Consider the following 14,190-nt stretch of genomic DNA (forward strand, 5'->3'; position numbering starts at 1 on the left):
GGGGATCACCCAGGAGGTTCCTCACCTTGGGAGGGACCACAAGGGAGCTGGGACCAGGAGGTGGAAATGGCAAGTCCAATTTCCTCCAGCAGGGACTGGGCAAAGGCCGGGGGCTAAGCCAGGCCTGGTTGAAGAGAAATCAGCAGAACAGGCTGCCAAAATAAACACCAGAGGTAGATGCAAAGTGAAGGAAGGGGGAAACCTTCAGAGAGCAGCTCCACAGCAGATTTGGTGCCAAGGAGCAGGGGCTCACCTGCACAGCAGAGGAGTCCCTAGCTGAACTGCCAGGCAGACACGTTGCTCCCTCACAGTGAGGTGTGGGCAGAGCTTCTCCAGGCTGCATGAATTCCCAGCAAACTCTCCTCGCCAGCCTGGCACAGACCCACAGAATATTCTGAGCTGGAAGGGATGATCCCTGTCCCCAGGCTGGGCTGGGACAGGAGGGGACACACACAACAGGTGCCCCATCCCTTGCTGCAAAGGGCAACAAGCTCCAAGGATACCCCAACAAGCACCTTGGTCCTTTTCCACCAATACACCTGAGCTCCTGACTCCACACCGTGCTTCTTCCAGGACCCCCAAGATTTCCCTCACCAGCACTGCTACGATACCCACATTACTACCAAAGGAATCAGATTTGTAGCAGCCACTGGGAAAGCTCTACTGCCTCTCCCTGCTGTAGCATGGGCAGGAGCAGAAAATCTCCTCTGGCTCCCCTGTCACTGCAGTTTACACTCCAGGAGACCAGCTTAAAGCAGCTGCAGCTCCTGCTGCTGCAGGAAAAGCCCTCAAGCACAGCCACGTGTGAGTCTGCACCTGCAAACACAGCCTAGGCCTCCCAAATCCCAGGCTAACCCTGCATTTGTGAGGCTGGATCCTCCTCTGAATCCCTTCCTAAGCTCAGAAAAGCTGCTGTGCAGCACAAAGAGCCCAGTGCTGTGGCCTGTTATCCCAGCTCATGGGCTGGGGGATACAGCCCCGCTGTCCCTCATATTCCTGGCTGGATTCACAGCCCTGTTCTCTGGGCAATGAGCCCCAGTCCTGCACCACTGGCCTTGTGCCCCATGTCCCTCTGGGCTGTTCCCTGGCTCTGTCCTCTCCAACAACCATCACAAACCTTTGAGCATTTCGAGCTCTCCACCCCATCAGAGACCAACACACTCAAGAGCAAGCAGGGGGAGAGTAAAGGCCACAATGGAACAAGGCTTTTGGTTTAATTTCCTTAAGAAACCAGGCTAAAGAAGATGAGAGTGGAAGTGACACATAAAAACCCAGAGATTTTTATTAACCCGATCAAACCTCCTGGAATATGATAACAGAGGCAATAACAGACACCTCCCCTCTGGCCAAGGACAAAGAAAGGCTTCCTAGCTATGAAGAAGATGAAGAAAATTGGAGTAGAAGAAAGGAAATGACTCAAAAATGGCTGAAATGTCAGCTGTTATTAAAAAGCCTTCACCTGGAGAGAAATAATGAGTGATGAGAACAGGGATATGATGGGGGAAGCTGAACAGACAGAGAACAAGTGGGGGAGCAACCACCCGAGAATGGCTCTGAAAGCCACACTGGTGACTACAGGGGTGGGCTGACCTCCAGAGCTGTGCCTGGGGGGACCTGTGAGGAATTTGGGGTCCTGAGAGGCCATGCCTATCAGGAGGGTGACAGCAGCCCCAGGATGTCCCCCACCCCCGACGAGCGAATCCCAAAGAGACGCAGTGAAATCCCCCTGGATTTTGAAACAACCTTCCAGAGGTGCTGATCCCACCCTCCTGTCACCTCTTCCTTGCTGTGTCTGCCTGAGGACAGGAACAGGGACGCTCCTGTGGTGCCACAGTGTAGGGAGATAGAATATAAATAAATAAAGGTAGTATCTTTACCCACTAAAGAGTTGCAGCTGGGTTAATTATTAAAGATTAGGAGCAGGCCTGATTTTAACAGGCCACAGCTGTAGCCGATGATAAGAAGAGTGCTATAAAAGAGTGGATTGGTTGGTTGAGGGGAGCTGGAGTCAGTTGGCTGCTGTGAGAAGAAGGAAGAGTCAGTGCCTAGAGGAGCTGCCTACGAGAAACATCAGGGAGGTACAAAACTCTAGCAATATGGAACCTTTGCAATACAATGACAGCGGAACCCTTGCAATATAATAACAGCACAGCACGGCCGGGAATGCACCGCCAGCATCCCGAGCGGAACAGTAGCTGGTATCAGCCAGGAGGGGACACCCGTCCCTGTGAGCCCCGGGACCACCCTGAGCCGGGGTGGCCGCGGCCTCGCACGGCCCCGGCGCTGCCGGGGGGGAGGGCGGGCAGTGTCGGGGCTGTGTCCTGTGTCACTGTCATTGTCACTGTCATTGTCACTGTCGCGCAGCACTGCGGGACCGCCCGCTCCAGCCTCGGCAGCTCCATCCCTGCCACAGCTCGGGCCGGAGCCGCGCTGTCCCCGCTCCCCCGGCGCGGACACAAAGCCCGTCCTGCTCCCAACCCGCGATCCCTCCGGCATTGCCGCAGCCGTGCCAGGAATTCTGGAGCAGGAGCCGCTCGCATCCTCCTCTCCTGGCCTCCAGCGCCTCCCCAGAGCTGCGTGTGCGGACACACGGCTCCATCCTCCCCTGCAGAACCCCGGCTCAGCCTTGCTCTGCCCCACATTCACAGCACGGTGTGCCCAGAGCCCTCTGGTGAATCTGACAAGATTCACTCTCTGGGGTTTGAGAGTCAAACCTCACACATTTCCTCCCAGAGTAAGGTCGAGGGCAGCAGGGAGTTGGGAGCTGTGCCTACACAGAGGTTGGACTTTTCCAAACCCAGACTTGTCACCTTCAGAAGAAAATACAGAGGCAGTAAAGCCGTCCCAGTAGCCACCATCACCTTCAGCATTCTCCTCCCACCAGCAGTCTGGACCAGCTCTCCCCTGCCAGCCTGCTCTGGTTACCCTTGCCATCAGCACCTGCCCTGGGCCTGGAAGTCCTCTCATATTTACAGACATTTTGGATACCACCAAGTGCACTCAGCAGCTCCATCAGAGTGATAACACTCAATTCATGACAGGGGCAAAAGGAAACCATGAGGTCCCAGCTGCCTCAGAGACTGGTTAAACTGGGTGCTCACAAGCAGCTTCTGATCATGTTTTAGTGGCCACAGTGGTATTAAATCAAAAGCTGGACTTGATGATCTTGGAAATCTTTTCCAAACTCAATGATTCTATGAGTCTTTGATTCTATGATTCAGGGATAAATCCTGCAAATTCTCACCCTTTTGGGAGAACACATTCAGACAAGGGTCCAGCTCAAGAGTGACCACACAGGAGCTGACCACTGTCACTCTCCTCTCCACCTGCACCAAGAGAAAAGAGAGAAAGCTCCAGGGGCAAGCAGCAGCATGGGAAGATTCTTCTGCTTCCTTCCTCACACCAGGGTTTTGGAAGTTTGAGGCACCCCAGGGCAGTTCATGAGGAGTCAAGAGTCCTTGGAAGAAGAAAGTCCAGGCACTGAGTGATGGAGGACCTGACACACTTTGGTCTGACAGCTCTTCCTGATGGGTCACTACATTTTTCCCCAGGCCAGGGCAGTGACAGCACCTCCCTGGCATCTCCAGTGGTTGGATTTCCTTTAAGTTGCAGTAGAGAAAGGAGGAAATCAAGCAGCCAGTGTCTGCTAACTGGTGGGGCTGGTGACTGGTTTCCTCACCTTTCCAGCCTCAAAAATAAACATTATTTTCTTTGCAAGACTGGGGGAACTATCAGTGCCTGTGTCCATGGCCTGACCACGTTGCAGCAGGGTGTAGGGCTCCCAGGGAGCAGCCAGCCCTGTGAATGTGTTCCTCGAGCCCCTGCCCCTGCACTGCTGGATTCAAGCTCCCTCATGAACTTCCTAGCTGTAAACAGGGCAATCACATGGAGATGGAGACAGGAAAATCCAACTACCTTCAATCCAAGGTCTCCTAAAGAAACACATCCCTTTAGAGCATCACTCCTCTTTTACAGCTCAGCACCTCCCAGCTGTGCTGAACTTCAGTGTGCACATCCATCACACCCAGCTCTGCTCCTGAATCTCTGTCAGTGCCACAAAGCCAGTTTGTCACTTCCCAAGATCACAGCACATGATCAGCCCTTGGCTTCATTCTTAGTTCAAGTGATGAGCTCTCCCTGCTCTACCACAAGCCAGTGGGGTCAGGAAGCTGAAAGCTGCTGGAGACAAGAGCCTGCTGCCTGCACACCAGTCTGCCCAGTGCTCTGTGTGAACTGGAAACACCAGCAAGCCCTCTGCATTCACCCACTGAACAGAGACTTGGCTCTCAAAGCAAAACACCACCAGTTGGCCACCTTTTCTGTATCCCACATCTCAAAACCAGATGTGAAAAGGTAAATTGTTTATTTACAAAGAGGATGGAACAGATTCCCAAGACAAACATACACAAGTTAACAGAGGGGTTTGAGGGTATTTTGCTTGATGCTACATGAAGTGTTCAAAACTCATCCTTTCCTCAATAAGATGAGCTCTCAGTGGCCACCAGGGAAGGTGCCATCATTACCTTCCTGGACCCCACACCCCTAATCAGGAACACACCCCACAGCACGGAGAGTAAAGGTAATAAATGTTCATTTACCCCCAAATTGATCTAGGGGTAAATGCAGGTGCTGCATTACCTAAAGGCCACATCTGGAGGGCAGGGTGTGACCCTTGGGAGCGCAGCAGATGTCCTGCACTGAGCCTTGAGCAGGATCTCAAGCAGGAATGGAGGCTGTGCAGTAGCGAAGGCATTGGAGAATTCAAGCCTGGTATTCAATACCTCCTGGTATTTTTAGGCAGCAGGAGGACGTGTGGGAGAGCTCTCCCCGTGCAGGCTGATGCCATTTGCTGCAGGGCACTCAGAATGAGATTTATTGACAACGTGTGATTTGAAAGCAACACCGGTGCTCCCAGAGAGCCAGGCACTGCTCAGCAGTGCTGGGGCTCATGGCAGCCTCAGTTTAGGAGACAAAATTTCTTTATAAATGTGTAAACATGAAGGACACATGTAACAAAAGCCATTTCTGCTTGCAGGGATGCTCTGGCTGCCAACTCCAAAAATGGCCACTGTGAAAGTCTGCTAACTAAACTAACTAGAAGCAGATGATCAAAAGCAGGAAAAATGCTCTTTTTTTAATATGGCAGCCCAAAGTGTTGGCTGTAATCAAGTGATTATCACCCAGGTTTTGATGCTGGGGAGAAGATTCTCTCTCCATCAAACACAAGCTGCTCTCTGGGTGGCACATCTGGATGTCAGATAGATAACAGCAGCAAAGCAAACCCTTTCTGGATTTGGGATCAAAGGAAAGACAGCTCAGGTCAGGAGAGATGAGCCTTCTGGTTCTAATTAAAACCTGATGGGTTAAAATGAGTAAAGCCATGTTATTGAGCACATGGAGAGCGCAAGCCCCTGGAAGGGTTCTGGGAGGAGGCTCTTCCAGGGACACTGGCAGTGACCCGAGACTCCACCCCATGTCCCAGTAAAGACACATCTGCTTCCAGGTGCTGGAACAGGGGAGGAACAGGACAGCAGCTCTCCACAGGCACATGGGAATCTCCAGAACTTCCACCCATCCACTCTCTAGCACAGCCAGGTTTTCCAAGCAGCAAAGCTTGAAAATTTGGATTGGTCAACAACCCCATGGATCCTTCAGAGGCTTTGGTTTACTGCTCCTCTTCCCCCACATGGCCTCCTCAACCCTCCCCAGCCTGCCTTAGCCCAAACTGCTGACAGATACAACCCTGGCTGCAGGAGATGTGGGGATTGGGTCCCCTTTGCCCACCCAGCAGTGCATCCAGGCTGGACGTTGCCTTTGCTGATGCTCCAGTCCCATGCAACCTGGAGGGACGGGACCTCTGCTGCTGCCTGCATCTCTGCACAGGGACACAGCCAAGAGTGATTCCATCCTCAGCCGGGTGGGAGACATGTCACCAGCACACTGGGATGGCAAAGGCTGCAGCAGCACTACATCCCAGTGATTCCCACCCTGGCTGATCCCAATCCTTGGCCAGAAACCAGCTGTGGCCACACCAGAATGCCCCAGAGAAACATTCTCTTCTGCAGCTACAGAAGAAAAGCAGGATTTGGCCGTGCCACCCTCACACTTCACTCCCACCACCCCTTCTCAAGAGTAGGAGCTCAGCTTCACAGCATGCCAGGGAAAGCAAACACAGGAGGGAAAAATCCAGGAGCACCAGAGCCACTACATCCTGCAGAGAAACCATCCCAGATACCACGGCCCTTCCTGAGCCTCGAAACAACACCATGCCCAAAAGAGCCCTGAAACAAATCCCTGCACTCCCCAAATCCAGGTGCCACCCAGGGAGACCCCAGCTGAGCTGGGTACTGCTCGGGATGGAGCAGGAGTTGTAAGGCACAGAGCCTTCTACCACCCCAGGACACAGGGCTCAGCTCCATCCCCAGGGACAGAGGGTGGGAGGGCACAGAGCCCATGTCCCCTGGTTCTGGCCTTATCTGAGGACCCTGAGTGGGCTCACAGGACACAGAAGGTCCAAGGTGGTTCTTGAGAGCTCCATCCACAAACAGGAGTGCCATCCCCCAATGTCTCCCAGGGAAACCACACCTACACACAGCACTTGGTGTTATGTGGGGCAGTGTGGGACCAGAATAACTCCTCTCCTGGCTGATCAGTGTGTGAATAAATCAGCCACAGCCAAAAATAACCTCTGGACATTTTTTGACTCCTTCCTGGAAAACAGTTTGGGGCTGCTGCTTGAAAGAAGCCCAGATCTACTTAGTTACAGCTGCCAGACACTGAATTACAGGGCAGATTAAGTGGATTATGGATTTTGTACCAGCCCATCTTTCCCCTCTGTGCTCGCAGCCCCTGGCACTGGGAATGTCTGCATGGGGAGCAGTTCTAGGCACCACCACCAAGCCTATTTAACTCATGATCCAGAGCCATCAGCTTTATGACACCTGTGTTAATGCCACAGCGAGCCTATAAACACCTTCCCAACTCTGGAACCAGAAAGGCCAGGCTTTGGCAGAAGAAAATCCATGTGAGGATGCTCTGCACTAATGAGACTCTGAAAAGGTGAGAGTTGGGCTGGGGGCAGACGTCCCCTTCTCCAGGCTCTAGATATCCCATGTTCAGCCCAACTCCTTCCTCTGGGCTATGGAGCCCCCGGGCACCTCATAGCTGCAGTGTTTGCCCTGTACCAGCACACCACATCATGATGTGGCCAGGAGGGAATTTGGAATTGCAGAGAAAATTCCACCAGGAAAGGATGGAAATGAGAAGTTTAAATGCATGCACCTGCCGTATGGGCAGCAATTCCGGGAGGGGGCCCTTTCCCTGCCGTGTCATCCTGCCCTGGCGAGGGATGCTGCCCCCTCTGGAAGGCGGGATGTGGAGTCCAGGCAGGAGGAGCCTCCTTCCTTCCTTCCTTCCCTCCCTGCCGCACATCCCTGCGCCCGCTATTTAAAGCTCTCGCCCCGCTGCCAACGCCTCAGCGCCCTACGGAGGAGCTGCCCGCGTTCCCAGCACGGCTCTGCCTCCGGGACCAGCCACACCAGGGGATGGACACGGCAGGAGCTGCAGGGAGAGGCACCACGCAGCAAAAATCCCCGGGAACTGCCCTCTCCTGGAAACTGCTCGACACGGACAGGAGGATGGGGAAACGAGCTCTCATCTGCCACTTGTTTTCTTCTTTTTTTCATGTTTGGATGCAATTAAAGGCAGGCACCCAGCCGGCACCTCCTCGTGCTTGCTAAGAGAAGCATGGCAGGAACTGAAAACCAGGAGCATAAAAAAAAAAAAAATCTGCATTTCAGATAAATTCCAGCCTTGTCAGTCCTGCAGGATTACAGAGCTGGAGACAGCGACCCACGAGCTGTTTAAAACATCAGGGTGAAGATTCAGCTAAGGAAGGGCAACGTGGAGGACACAGGGTCAGTCCCCTCCTGGCCAGTGGCTTTTGGAGAAGGTTTGACACCCAGCTCCCCTCCTGTGGGATGGGAATCACTGCGCTGCCAGTGCTGCCCAGGGCTGAGGGGCAGCAAGTTTTGCACAAAAATGAGAGAGATGAGCAGATACTTCATTCATAAAACCACAGAATCACAGCATGGCTTGGGCTAGAAGGGACCTTAAAGCTCAGCTCTTCCCAACCTCCTGCCATGGGCAGGGACACCTCCTACTATAACCCCTACTAACCAAGCCCTGTCCAGTCTGGACATGGACACTTCCAGGGATTGAGAGGCAGCCACAGCTTCTCTGGGGAACCAGGTGCTGTGCCAGGGCCTCCCCACCCTCACAGGGAGGAATTCCTTCCCAATATCTAATTTAAACCTCTCTTCTTTCAGTGTGAACCCTCTTGTCCTGTCACTCCATTTCCTTATGCAGAGTCCCTCTCCAGCTTCCTTGTAGCCCCTTCACACCGTGGATGGGGCTCTGGGGTCTCCACACAACCTCCTCCTCTCCAGGCTGAGCTACCCCAGCCTTCTCAGCCTGATTCCTCAGGGCATCCTCACCCTACAAATGAACTCCAGGCTTTTACCCTGTCCCCACAAGGGTTTCAACCTGCTTGACCACACAACAAACAGAAATAAAATCCAATTATATCTGCAACTTTTATCAACAACATTTTTTAGCAAAGAGCCTGGAATCATTTCCCACAACTTCTGCTCCAGATGGGCCCAAGCACAGACCTGTCCCCCAACACTGCAGTTGTTCCATGTGATATTTTCCCTCCTCCCTCCTAAATGCCAGCCTGTGTGAGCACACCCACACGGGCACCCACCTCCAAGCCTTTCATCTGCTCAGAGAGGAGGCCTTTAAGCACTGAAAACTCCCAACCACACCCCCCAGGAGCCTGGCCAAGGCTTGGACCCACCTGCAGGGCCCACGGCAGAGCCCTCAGCCTGGGTCAGCTCTGTCATCCCACACCTGGTGCTTGGAACATCCCAGAAATCATCTGTAAGGAAGGTGCTGTCATTCTGTCATTCACACCTCTCTGGGAGACAGCTGGGCAAGGGATCCAACAACCTTCTCCTCCAGTTAATACTCAGGGACCTCACAGCTCAGTTTTGGGAATCATCTGGGAAACCTCTGGCTCGCCAAAGCACTCTTTAGGAGGAAATTAATTGTGAATTAAGGTTTCAAGGTTAGATAAAGAATACAATATCTTTCTGGTTTGCTGGAAACCCTGAAATGGCACTCCCCAGGCAGAGGATGGACACTCATGTCAACGTGTCTCCATGCGCCCAGAGTGGAGCCCTCCAGAGGTACTCCTAGTTGGGCCCCAATTTGAATTCAGCTCCCTCTGAGGCTCCAAGAATGTTTCTCTCAGCTCCAGTGTGAACTTCCAGCTCCAGCACAGTGTCAGGCTCTTTCCCAGCACTGATTCAGGACCTCCACATCCTCACCCAGCACAGCGGGACCCACCAACTCAGCCTCACTCAGCCTCCTCCTCATCCCTGTCCTCATTCCCAGCCCCCAGTGGGAGCTGCCCCAAAGGACAAGACTTGCAAAAATGTCCCTCCAAAGATGCAGATGAGAAGGGTTTCGATGGGGGTTTTAGCCCTGGTGTCTTCTGAGACAGCTGAGTCAGGCAGGAACCCAAATCTCCAGCTGTCCAGTCCCTCTGCATCTGCACTGGAGCTGCTGCCAAGCTCAGCTGGACCGGTACAGAGCAAGAGCCACTCACCACAAAGACACAAAGGTCCACAGGGATGAGATGTTTAATCCCACACCTGCCAAGCTGGCCACTCCAGAAAGCTGGATCTGCCCATCAGTCTCACCACTGGTGTCTCAGGAACCAGCCAGTTCAGAGGCACCCCTGCCCTCCTGCTGGTGACACTGGTCCCAGCCTCTGGTCTGACTCCTGAGAAAGAGCTACAGGAGGAGCAAGCACTGAAGGTGGGAAGGCACCTGAGCACTACAGGGTGCCAGGGAGATGGCAGCAGGGACCTGTGCTGATGGCTCCCTGACAATCTCCAGGGAAGTCCCTAGTGATCAGTGCTGTTCCCAGTGAGCACATGCAGGGAGCAGCACACCGAGATGGCCCCAAGAGCACAGGTACCTGAGACTGTCAGACTGATCATCAGAGACACAAAGACACCCAACTTTCCACCTCCTGCTGTGTGGGCAGCACCACGACCAAGAAACTCCCAAACCACACAGGCACATTCATCCAGGTCCCAAACTCTAGCTCATGCTTGCCTCTGGACCAGCTCCTGCTCACACAGTGGCTTGGTGGTATTAAACCCACCAGGAGAACCTCATTCCAGCATCCAGCAGATGGTGGCAAATGAGCTAAAATGAACACTTTGCCAATCCTGACTTGGCCAAAACCAGGGCCTCCCCAGAAGGGTTTGCACAGCTTTAACAAAACCCAGCTCCCTAAGCCAATTGCTGCTCTAATGATGCAATTGAGGGGATAAACAAGCCCTTCAAGGCTGGTTATTCAGGAGCAAACAGTGCTGTCTGGAGGCAGCTTGCAGCAGCCCTGTGAACAGAGCTAACAGAGGCTGGGAAGCAGTGTGGGCACAGCTGGAGCTAGCCAAGCTGGCCAGATGCTCTGCTGGCCGGGCCCAAGCACACAGGCCAATGTTTAGGCTGAACCAGATCCATGAGCATCTTCCCAGTTCTGAGCTGGCCCAGCTTGGAAGGCATTCACCAGGTGCTGAGCTCCAGGAGCGTGTGTGTGGCAGCATCCCCACGAGCCAGTCCAGCCCAGGGCTTGGAGCCAGGCAGATGCTCAGTGGGGCTGACACAGAGCTCAGCACTGGGTGGATGCTCCAGGGCTGGAGGCAGCACCGAGGAAGGCAGGAGGAGACAGCGCTGGGAAATCAGAGGACAAGGAGAAGGCCATGGGAGGACCAGGCTCACCCGCATTCCTGCCCTCCCCCTAGTGTAAGGTAGAATCTGGGGAGGGGATGCAAAGGGACAGCTTGGGAGCATATGGGGGTCTGCCAGAGGCAGAGAGCAGCTGAAAATCAAGACCCTCTCTACCGGGTTAAGGAATCACTGCCTCCTCCCTGCCCCCCATACCATGCAGCCTCGGAGGATGTGCCGACCCTTCACCCTCCTGCCTGCACACGCAGTGGGGATGGGGTAGCACATCTCCCCCGCTTTCGGTCCGGGGCCTGTGCACTGAGGGGAGCAACCCTAGCACAAATGCTCGGTCTGCGGGTAAAGCCGGGGCAGAGAAAGTCCCCCCTCCAACCCAGCTCGGGGTGAGAATGACACTCCCCAGCTCAGACTCAACCCAAGGGAAATGAGGGAGCTGAGCACACCCTGACTCAGACACCCCCTCCAAGGGGTAACGGGGTGGGAGATGAAGCACCCCCGGAGCGAGTCAGCCCCTTCCGGGGTGGCAGAGCAACCCCCGGGGCACGGCAGGCTGAGCATCCCTACCGCGGCCCCGCCCGGGGGGCAATGGGGAGCATCCCCAGTAGGGGGGGGTGGGGGGGAGGAGGACAGAGCATCCCCGGAGGGTGGCAAAAACGGCAGAGCCCGCCGAGTCCAGCCCCACCGGAGCTGAGCATACCCACGGGGGGGCCGAGCATCCTCTCGGGGGGCAGCAGAGCATCCCTGGGGGAGGCAATAAGGGCAGAGCCCTCCGGGTCCGGCCCCACCGGGGGGGCTGAGCACCCCCGGGCGGCCCCACGGGGGTCACGGGGGCAGAGCTCCCCCCGGGCGGCCCCGCGCGGGGCTGAGCATCCCCCGTGGGCAGCGCGGCCCCGCCCGCACTCACCGCCCGCCGAAGTCGCTGGAAGCCGCCGCTGCCGCCGCTGCCGCCCCGCCCTGCCCCGCCCACTGCGTCACCGTCCCCGCCTGGCCACGCCCCGGCCACGCCCCCGAGCTGCCACGCCCCCAGGGGAGGGGGCCGGGGGTCGGGGCAGGAGCGGGGGCCGGGGGTTGCTCCCGGGGACAGGAACCTCCCTGGGGACAGGGTACCCCTGGAAAGGGGAGGAACCCCTCCTTTGGGCGTCACAAGACTTTCAGGAGCGACAGGAATCCCCCCAGGGGAACCCTCCTTGAGGGCAGAAACCCCCTTGGGGGCAGGAATTCCACCGGGAGGACAGACGACTCTGAGGTGGGGCAGAAATGCCCCCGTGGGAGTAGGAAACTCTCTTGTGGGGAAGGTTCCTCCCTGGGGGAGGCACAGCAATCCCCCTGGAATGGGCATAGGACTCTCCTGGCGGCAGCAACCTCTTCGGGGTTTGTAAGTCCCCACAGGGGCAGGACTCCCCAGGGGTCTTGTCCAACCCCGGAGGAAGGGAGGGAGGCAGGAGCAGACCTGGGCAGCGCTGGGGTGTCCGAAGCCCTGGGTGCCCCATCCCCCTCACCATGTGGGGAGCAGCAATGGAGCCAGGCAGTGACTCCCGGACTGCCCCAGCCCCCTCCTCACCCTGCAAGGCTCAGTTCTGAGCCCTGGGGGATGAGATGTGTCACCCCGGGCTCCCCTCAAGGATGTCTTCGGCATCATCAATGGGATTTGGGACAGGGCGCCCATAAACTTCAGCGGGAGCAGCCAAAAGCCCACCCTGCTTCATCATCCTGCCCTGCACAGGGGCATCCTTCACAAACAATTAATTTGGGGGCCTTGGAAGCAGAGCCCCTGACACAGCCTTTGGGATCCCTCAGCAGTCCTCACCCAGTCTACCAACAAGGAGCTCCTTTCTGTGACCCCACAGGGAACGACTGGGATCAGTAGCATCATCACAGAGCAGCACCTTCCTCTCTCCAGGAAGGACATGGAGCTCATCCGCAGGATTTTTGCTGGAGGACCCTGAGGAGGTCTCACATAAATGCCTCCAACCCACCAGAGGGAGGGAGTGTTCTGGATCCACCCGCCGCCGGCCAGACTCAGGAACAACTGCCTTCAATCCCAAGAACACTTCATCTCTTTTCCACGTGCCAGAGTTTTCTAAGCCAAGACAAGCTTCACTTTTTAAAAATAATACTGTGATACAGTTCTCAAATAACTGTAATGAATAGGATAATCCAAGGAAAACATTTTCAAGTGAAGAGGTGGGTGCAGCCAGGAGCACCAGGATCTGGTTTATTGACTGCCATACACATTAATTTGTATCCATTGCCTTAGGAACAGATGGATTAGGAGTAGCCTTTCTGTCAAGGAATGGCCTTTCCTGCCTGGGATGATCAGAAGTTTTCTCAATCAAATATGTTCCTTGCTGATAAAATGCTCTTTGTTTATTTAAGAAATGCTGAGAGAAATAGGGTCGGGCAGGGAGGTTACGGACATACCAGTTCCTGGCCATGCCTGGGAAGCAGAAGGAATGTGGATTTCCTGGATTTGTCCATATTCCCTGCTTTATCATGCTCTGGAGAGGCTCAAGAGCTGACACCACAGCTGTGAAAACATCTCGCTGTCATTCCAACCCTCTCCTGAAGTTTTGTAGGAAAGGGGCACAAGTAGGAATGCAGCACTCTGGAGTGTTCAGAGTCATTGAGGGAGAATGGGGCAGGACTGGGCTCTTTGGTCACTGTGTAAATCCCAGAGGAGGGGAGCAGGATTCCACCTGCCTGCCCAGTTTACCCCAGCACTGGGCAGGACTCCCAGCCAGCTCCTGGCAGTGCCCAAATCCCCTTGTAAGCAGGGCACAAGCCCTCAGGGGCACACAGGCCCCAAAATCACCATCAGCTCCTGGGCTGCCAGTCACGATTTCCCTTTGCAGATCCCCTGGAATCAATTCCTCCCCCATGGGGTGGCACCACTCCTTCAGCAAGCTCTGAGCACTCATTTCAGCCCTAAAAAATAGCAAATGCAGTTTACAGCTGGTGGCCACCCATCACTGCTCCCACCACAGAGGCGTGGGTGGCACTGGGAGCCTGTGGTGTGGGCTGTGCTTGGGCACTGCTCAGTGGGTGTCTCCTGGGTGTGTTCCAAATCCTCTGAAATCATCAGGATAAACCCCACCAACACTGTCTTTTTAGTGTCAGTAGCATTACTTTATCCTTGGCCAGAGTGTGTGTGGCCAACAGGGTTCAGCCTCCCCACGGACAGAAATACAAAACCTTTTCATGTGTTTATACATTTTTAGAAGAAAAAAAGCAACCAAACAATAAACCCCAAACAAACAAAACAAAACTTCATTTGGTCTAAATTCCATAATTCTCTTCCATTTAATACTATTCTATCCTCTACCAGTTACTGATTTCTCACTTCTTATGTTAATTAGTCCATCTTTTTAGTCT

General features: G+C 54.8%; 1 protein-coding gene across 1 annotated transcript in view; it reads right to left on the bottom strand.

Annotated features, from left to right (window-relative positions):
* PPFIA4 (PTPRF interacting protein alpha 4) overlaps positions 1-11,804 on the bottom strand; it is a 60,852-nt gene extending 49,048 nt beyond the window's left edge. Inside the window, 1 exon segment of the mRNA XM_054517265.1 lies at positions 11,723-11,804. The gene's annotated coding sequence lies outside the window, so the exon portion shown is untranslated.
* Between the last annotated feature and the right edge of the window lie 2,386 nt (positions 11,805-14,190).

The sequence above is a fragment of the Molothrus ater genome, chromosome 25, assembly GCF_012460135.2.
Source record: "Molothrus ater isolate BHLD 08-10-18 breed brown headed cowbird chromosome 25, BPBGC_Mater_1.1, whole genome shotgun sequence".
Taxonomy (NCBI): domain Eukaryota; kingdom Metazoa; phylum Chordata; class Aves; order Passeriformes; family Icteridae; genus Molothrus; species Molothrus ater.